We start from the raw sequence: 9,235 nt of genomic DNA, 5'->3' as shown, positions 1-9,235 counted from the left end.
GAAACTGGATAACGAACGCACCACAATGTGACAATGGGCAGCAATCACACTGTGATGATTTCCTTTTAATGGGGTGTAAACACTGATTCCGTTAGAAAGATGTTCGTAAGGTATGACTGGTAGTCTGTATCCGTTGCATGTTGTTTAGACAGACAAAGACAAGTATTAGCTCACTTCCGACGTGATGTTATTTTGGCAAGAAGGTCCCTTTGTCATTCCGAGGCATACGAATGCTAATACATGCCAGTTGAAGATTGCTTTTGCATACTTTATAATGTTGTTTATGATGTCTTTGCCACTTGAAATATTCAGTTTGCTGACACGGGGCTTATCTCACTTGTATACTTTGTGATGCCATTTTGTTATCAATCACAAGCAAACATTGAACGAAAGCTGTCAGAACTGAGGCAATGTAGCAGACCCATGTTAATACAGCTGAATGCTATTGTTTCCATATGTGCAAGGCCTTGCCTCACTTCGACAACAAAACAGTAGAATACTATACCGTTCCTATTCTTACTTTATTCCTCTGCTATTCGAACAGTATCCAAATACGTATGTTAAAATCGTTAAAACCAATAAGCATATGGGATGAGTGTAGACAACGTAGGGGAAAAGACGTCACTATAACTGTACTTCGGCAGCTTGGAAGATGTTGTTTGTTTTAGGCTACTCCCCATTACTGATTGAGTCTGATTTGATCAATCCACTCTCTCTGACAAGTATTGACACGCGATCTATTTATTCATTAAGGACTTGAAAGGCTTCTTCTCAATGTCAGGTGAGTTGTGAAGTGGAGTTAATCTGTCAACAACTGCTTTGGAAAGAAAGTCATAGTTATAAAGCAGCTGCATGTGAGAGCGAGTCCCTATCTTGCAATTTAGTACTTGCAACATGGCCGTTGTGAGTGAAAAGTCGCATTTGGAAAACGTTGTCTTGATGAAAGAGAAACAATTTTATCGTGCCTGTGCTCAGGTTCGACTTTTGGATAATCGCCTTGAAGATATACAGGTGCGTTACGAACGCGCCAAAGCTACCAAGCAACTGTCCTTTCAGTATAACTCTCGTCTGCGGATGACTACCATGGAAGGAGTTCGTAATGCCTACTATGAATATGCCTGCAGGAAAGCACAGGAAATCGTCAAGGCGCGCCATTTCTTACTTGAAAGAACAGAAGACCCTCAAGGCGTTTCAGCATGATCACTACCCAGCCCAGAAGCTGTGAAAGGCTCTTTTCAGAGCCAATCAACTATTACAAAGGAAACTTGAAAATCCTGAAAGAAAACTACTTTAGCTGCAGTTTCTATTTGAAGAGACGGTCAAAAACGATAGTCGATGAGCTAGCAATGTCCCTAATGTTTACACATGCAGATGAATCCTTTTTCTAAACCTGTCAAGGGATCTACAAACGGCTTAAAATTGAATAACGCTGGTGTAAAATACTACTTGACCCAAAATTAGTATCGTCATGTTATAAGTAGCTACCAGTCTAATACATTGCACAGCATGATTACTGACCTCATTCATGTTGCAGTGAATCTTCAAGGAACAATTCGTATGCTTGTTTCACGTGTAAAAACCTCATGGCTCTTCACTATTTCGATTTCCCAGCACAATACACACGTTGGTTTGTTGCATCTATTGGGTGCATGAGAAACTGGATAACGAACGCACCACAATGTCAAAATGGGCAGCAATCACACTGTGATGATTTCCTTTTAATGGGGTGTAAACACTGATTCCGTTAGAAAGATGTTCGTAAGGTATGACTGGTAGTCTGTATCCGTTGCATGTTGTTTAGACAGACAAAGACAAGTATTAGCTCACTTCCGACGTGATGTTATTTTGGCAAGAAGGTCCCTTTGTCATTCCGAGGCATACGAATGCTAATACATGCCAGTTGAAGATTGCTTTTGCATACTTTATAATGTTGTTTATGATGTCTTTGCCACTTGAAATATTCAGTTTGCTGACACGGGGCTTATCTCACTTGTATACTTTGTGATGCCATTTTGTTATCAATCACAAGCAAACATTGAACGAAAGCTGTCAGAACTGAGGCAATGTAGCAGACCCATGTTAATACAGCTGAATGCTATTGTTTCCATATGTGCAAGGCCTTGCCTCACTTCGACAACAAAACAGTAGAATACTATACCGTTCCTATTCTTACTTTATTCCTCTGCTATTCGAACAGTATCCAAATACGTATGTTAAAATCGTTAAAACCAATAAGCATATGGGATGAGTGTAGACAACGTAGGGGAAAAGACGTCACTATAACTGTACTTCGGCAGCTTGGAAGATGTTGTTTGTTTTAGGCTACTCCCCATTACTGATTGAGTCTGATTTGATCAATCCACTCTCTCTGACAAGTATTGACACGCGATCTATTTATTCATTAAGGACTTGAAAGGCTTCTTCTCAATGTCAGGTGAGTTGTGAAGTGGAGTTAATCTGTCAACAACTGCTTTGGAAAGAAAGTCATAGTTATAAAGCAGCTGCATGTGAGAGCGAGTCCCTATCTTGCAATTTAGTACTTGCAACATGGCCGTTGTGAGTGAAAAGTCGCATTTGGAAAACGTTGTCTTGATGAAAGAGAAACAATTTTATCGTGCCTGTGCTCAGGTTCGACTTTTGGATAATCGCCTTGAAGATATACAGGTGCGTTACGAACGCGCCAAAGCTACCAAGCAACTGTCCTTTCAGTATAACTCTCGTCTGCGGATGACTACCATGGAAGGAGTTCGTAATGCCTACTATGAATATGCCTGCAGGAAAGCACAGGAAATCGTCAAGGCGCGCCATTTCTTACTTGAAAGAACAGAAGACCCTCAAGGCGTTTCAGCATGATCACTACCCAGCCCAGAAGCTGTGAAAGGCTCTTTTCAGAGCCAATCAACTATTACAAAGGAAACTTGAAAATCCTGAAAGAAAACTACTTTAGCTGCAGTTTCTATTTGAAGAGACGGTCAAAAACGATAGTCGATGAGCTAGCAATGTCCCTAATGTTTACACATGCAGATGAATCCTTTTTCTAAACCTGTCAAGGGATCTACAAACGGCTTAAAATTGAATAACGCTGGTGTAAAATACTACTTGACCCAAAATTAGTATCGTCATGTTATAAGTAGCTACCAGTCTAATACATTGCACAGCATGATTACTGACCTCATTCATGTTGCAGTGAATCTTCAAGGAACAATTCGTATGCTTGTTTCATGTGTAAAAACCTCATGGCTCTTCACTATTTCGATTTCCCAGCACAATACACACGTTGGTTTGTTGCATCTATTGGGTGCATGAGAAACTGGATAACGAACGCACCACAATGTCAAAATGGGCAGCAATCACACTGTGATGATTTCCTTTTAATGGGGTGTAAACACTGATTCCGTTAGAAAGATGTTCGTAAGGTATGACTGGTAGTCTGTATCCGTTGCATGTTGTTTAGACAGACAAAGACAAGTATTAGCTCACTTCCGACGTGATGTTATTTTGGCAAGAAGGTCCCTTTGTCATTCCGAGGCATACGAATGCTAATACATGCCAGTTGAAGATTGCTTTTGCATACTTTATAATGTTGTTTATGATGTCTTTGCCACTTGAAATATTCAGTTTGCTGACACGGGGCTTATCTCACTTGTATACTTTGTGATGCCATTTTGTTATCAATCACAAGCAAACATTGAACGAAAGCTGTCAGAACTGAGGCAATGTAGCAGACCCATGTTAATACAGCTGAATGCTATTGTTTCCATATGTGCAAGGCCTTGCCTCACTTCGACAACAAAACAGTAGAATACTATACCGTTCCTATTCTTACTTTATTCCTCTGCTATTCGAACAGTATCCAAATACGTATGTTAAAATCGTTAAAACCAATAAGCATATGGGATGAGTGTAGACAACGTAGGGGAAAAGACGTCACTATAACTGTACTTCGGCAGCTTGGAAGATGTTGTTTGTTTTAGGCTACTCCCCATTACTGATTGAGTCTGATTTGATCAATCCACTCTCTCTGACAAGTATTGACACGCGATCTATTTATTCATTAAGGACTTGAAAGGCTTCTTCTCAATGTCAGGTGAGTTGTGAAGTGGAGTTAATCTGTCAACAACTGCTTTGGAAAGAAAGTCATAGTTATAAAGCAGCTGCATGTGAGAGCGAGTCCCTATCTTGCAATTTAGTACTTGCAACATGGCCGTTGTGAGTGAAAAGTCGCATTTGGAAAACGTTGTCTTGATGAAAGAGAAACAATTTTATCGTGCCTGTGCTCAGGTTCGACTTTTGGATAATCGCCTTGAAGATATACAGGTGCGTTACGAACGCGCCAAAGCTACCAAGCAACTGTCCTTTCAGTATAACTCTCGTCTGCGGATGACTACCATGGAAGGAGTTCGTAATGCCTACTATGAATATGCCTGCAGGAAAGCACAGGAAATCGTCAAGGCGCGCCATTTCTTACTTGAAAGAACAGAAGACCCTCAAGGCGTTTCAGCATGATCACTACCCAGCCCAGAAGCTGTGAAAGGCTCTTTTCAGAGCCAATCAACTATTACAAAGGAAACTTGAAAATCCTGAAAGAAAACTACTTTAGCTGCAGTTTCTATTTGAAGAGACGGTCAAAAACGATAGTCGATGAGCTAGCAATGTCCCTAATGTTTACACATGCAGATGAATCCTTTTTCTAAACCTGTCAAGGGATCTACAAACGGCTTAAAATTGAATAACGCTGGTGTAAAATACTACTTGACCCAAAATTAGTATCGTCATGTTATAAGTAGCTACCAGTCTAATACATTGCACAGCATGATTACTGACCTCATTCATGTTGCAGTGAATCTTCAAGGAACAATTCGTATGCTTGTTTCATGTGTAAAAACCTCATGGCTCTTCACTATTTCGATTTCCCAGCACAATACACACGTTGGTTTGTTGCATCTATTGGGTGCATGAGAAACTGGATAACGAACGCACCACAATGTCAAAATGGGCAGCAATCACACTGTGATGATTTCCTTTTAATGGGGTGTAAACACTGATTCCGTTAGAAAGATGTTCGTAAGGTATGACTGGTAGTCTGTATCCGTTGCATGTTGTTTAGACAGACAAAGACAAGTATTAGCTCACTTCCGACGTGATGTTATTTTGGCAAGAAGGTCCCTTTGTCATTCCGAGGCATACGAATGCTAATACATGCCAGTTGAAGATTGCTTTTGCATACTTTATAATGTTGTTTATGATGTCTTTGCCACTTGAAATATTCAGTTTGCTGACACGGGGCTTATCTCACTTGTATACTTTGTGATGCCATTTTGTTATCAATCACAAGCAAACATTGAACGAAAGCTGTCAGAACTGAGGCAATGTAGCAGACCCATGTTAATACAGCTGAATGCTATTGTTTCCATATGTGCAAGGCCTTGCCTCACTTCGACAACAAAACAGTAGAATACTATACCGTTCCTATTCTTACTTTATTCCTCTGCTATTCGAACAGTATCCAAATACGTATGTTAAAATCGTTAAAACCAATAAGCATATGGGATGAGTGTAGACAACGTAGGGGAAAAGACGTCACTATAACTGTACTTCGGCAGCTTGGAAGATGTTGTTTGTTTTAGGCTACTCCCCATTACTGATTGAGTCTGATTTGATCAATCCACTCTCTCTGACAAGTATTGACACTCGATCTATTTATTCATTAAGGACTTGAAAGGCTTCTTCTCAATGTCAGGTGAGTTGTGAAGTGGAGTTAATCTGTCAACAACTGCTTTGGAAAGAAAGTCATAGTTATAAAGCAGCTGCATGTGAGAGCGAGTCCCTATCTTGCAATTTAGTACTTGCAACATGGCCGTTGTGAGTGAAAAGTCGCATTTGGAAAACGTTGTCTTGATGAAAGAGAAACAATGTTATCGTGCCTGTGCTCAGGTTCGACTTTTGGATAATCGCCTTGAAGATATACAGGTGCGTTACGAACGCGCCAAAGCTACCAAGCAACTGTCCTTTCAGTATAACTCTCGTCTGCGGATGACTACCATGGAAGGAGTTCGTAATGCCTACTATGAATATGCCTGCAGGAAAGCACAGGAAATCGTCAAGGCGCGCCATTTCTTACTTGAAAGAACAGAAGACCCTCAAGGCGTTTCAGCATGATCACTACCTAGCCCAGAAGCTGTGAAAGGCTCTTTTCAGAGCCAATCAACTATTACAAAGGAAACTTGAAAATCCTGAAAGAAAACTACTTTAGCTGCAGTTTCTATTTGAAGAGACGGTCAAAAACGATAGTCGATGAGCTAGCAATGTCCCTAATGTTTACACATGCAGATGAATCCTTTTTCTAAACCTGTCAAGGGATCTACAAACGGCTTAAAATTGAATAACGCTGGTGTAAAATACTACTTGACCCAAAATTAGTATCGTCATGTTATAAGTAGCTACCAGTCTAATACATTGCACAGTATGATTACTGACCTCATTCATGTTGCAGTGAATCTTCAAGGAACAATTCGTATGCTTGTTTCACGTGTAAAAACCTCATGGCTCTTCACTATTTCGATTTCCCAGCACAATACACACGTTGGTTTGTTGCATCTATTGGGTGCATGAGAAACTGGATAACGAACGCACCACAATGTCAAAATGGGCAGCAATCACACTGTGATGATTTCCTTTTAATGGGGTGTAAACACTGATTCCGTTAGAAAGATGTTCGTAAGGTATGACTGGTAGTCTGTATCCGTTGCATGTTGTTTAGACAGACAAAGACAAGTATTAGCTCACGTCCGACGTGATGTTATTTTGGCAAGAAGGTCCCTTTGTCATTCCGAGGCATACGAATGCTAATACATGCCAGTTGAAGATTGCTTTTGCATACTTTATAATGTTGTTTATGATGTCTTTGCCACTTGAAATATTCAGTTTGCTGACACGGGGCTTATCTCACTTGTATACTTTGTGATGCCATTTTGTTATCAATCACAAGCAAACATTGAACGAAAGCTGTCAGAACTGAGGCAATGTAGCAGACCCATGTTAATACAGCTGAATGCTATTGTTTCCATATGTGCAAGGCCTTGCCTCACTTCGACAACAAAACAGTAGAATACTATACCGTTCCTATTCTTACTTTATTCCTCTGCTATTCGAACAGTATCCAAATACGTATGTTAAAATCGTTAAAACCAATAAGCATATGGGATGAGTGTAGACAACGTAGGGGAAAAGACGTCACTATAACTGTACTTCGGCAGCTTGGAAGATGTTGTTTGTTTTAGGCTACTCCCCATTACTGATTGAGTCTGATTTGATCAATCCACTCTCTCTGACAAGTATTGACACGCGATCTATTTATTCATTAAGGACTTGAAAGGCTTCTTCTCAATGTCAGGTGAGTTGTGAAGTGGAGTTAATCTGTCAACAACTGCTTTGGAAAGAAAGTCATAGTTATAAAGCAGCTGCATGTGAGAGCGAGTCCCTATCTTGCAATTTAGTACTTGCAACATGGCCGTTGTGAGTGAAAAGTCGCATTTGGAAAACGTTGTCTTGATGAAAGAGAAACAATTTTATCGTGCCTGTGCTCAGGTTCGACTTTTGGATAATCGCCTTGAAGATATACAGGTGCGTTACGAACGCGCCAAAGCTACCAAGCAACTGTCCTTTCAGTATAACTCTCGTCTGCGGATGACTACCATGGAAGGAGTTCGTAATGCCTACTATGAATATGCCTGCAGGAAAGCACAGGAAATCGTCAAGGCGCGCCATTTCTTACTTGAAAGAACAGAAGACCCTCAAGGCGTTTCAGCATGATCACTACCCAGCCCAGAAGCTGTGAAAGGCTCTTTTCAGAGCCAATCAACTATTACAAAGGAAACTTGAAAATCCTGAAAGAAAACTACTTTAGCTGCAGTTTCTATTTGAAGAGACGGTCAAAAACGATAGTCGATGAGCTTAGCAATGTCCCTAATGTTTACACATGCAGATGAATCCGTTTTCTAAACCTGCCAAGGGATCTACAAACGGCTTAAAATTGAATAACGCTGGTGTAAAATACTACTTGACCCACAATTAGTATCGTCATGTTATAAGTAGCTACCAGTCTAATACATTGCACAGCATGATTACTGACCTCATTCATGTTGCAGTGAATCTTCAAGGAACAATTCGTATGCTTGTTTCATGTGTAAAAACCTCATGGCTCTTTACTATTTCGATTTCCCAGCACAATACACACGTTGGTTTGTTGCATCTATTGGGTGCATGAGAAACTGGATAACGAACGCACCACAATGTGACAATGGGCAGCAATCACACTGTGATGATTTCCTTTTAATGGGGTGTAAACACTGATTCCGTTAGAAAGATGTTCGTAAGGTATGACTGGTAGTCTGTATCCGTTGCATGTTGTTTAGACAGACAAAGACAAGTATTAGCTCACGTCCGACGTGATGTTATTTTGGCAAGAAGGTCCCTTTGTCATTCCGAGGCATACGAATGCTAATACATGCCAGTTGAAGATTGCTTTTGCATACTTTATAATGTTGTTTATGATGTCTTTGCCACTTGAAATATTCAGTTTGCTGACACGGGGCTTATCTCACTTGTATACTTTGTGATGCCATTTTGTTATCAATCACAAGCAAACATTGAACGAAAGCTGTCAGAACTGAGGCAATGTAGCAGACCCATGTTAATACAGCTGAATGCTATTGTTTCCATATGTGCAAGGCCTTGCCTCACTTCGACAACAAAACAGTAGAATACTATACCGTTCCTATTCTTACTTTATTCCTCTGCTATTCGAACAGTATCCAAATACGTATGTTAAAATCGTTAAAACCAATAAGCATATGGGATGAGTGTAGACAACGTAGGGGAAAAGACGTCACTATAACTGTACTTCGGCAGCTTGGAAGATGTTGTTTGTTTTAGGCTACTCCCCATTACTGATTGAGTCTGATTTGATCAATCCACTCTCTCTGACAAGTATTGACACGCGATCTATTTATTCATTAAGGACTTGAAAGGCTTCTTCTCAATGTCAGGTGAGTTGTGAAGTGGAGTTAATCTGTCAACAACTGCTTTGGAAAGAAAGTCATAGTTATAAAGCAGCTGCATGTGAGAGCGAGTCCCTATCTTGCAATTTAGTACTTGCAACATGGCCGTTGTGAGTGAAAAGTCGCATTTGGAAAACGTTGTCTTGATGAAAGAGAAACAATTTTATCGTGCCTGT

The sequence above is a fragment of the Haliotis asinina genome, chromosome 11 (genome assembly GCF_037392515.1).
Source record: "Haliotis asinina isolate JCU_RB_2024 chromosome 11, JCU_Hal_asi_v2, whole genome shotgun sequence".
Classification (NCBI taxonomy): Eukaryota; Metazoa; Mollusca; class Gastropoda; order Lepetellida; family Haliotidae; genus Haliotis; species Haliotis asinina.
The sequence above is the reverse complement of the archived record's forward strand: the minus strand, read 5'-3'. Positions refer to the sequence as shown.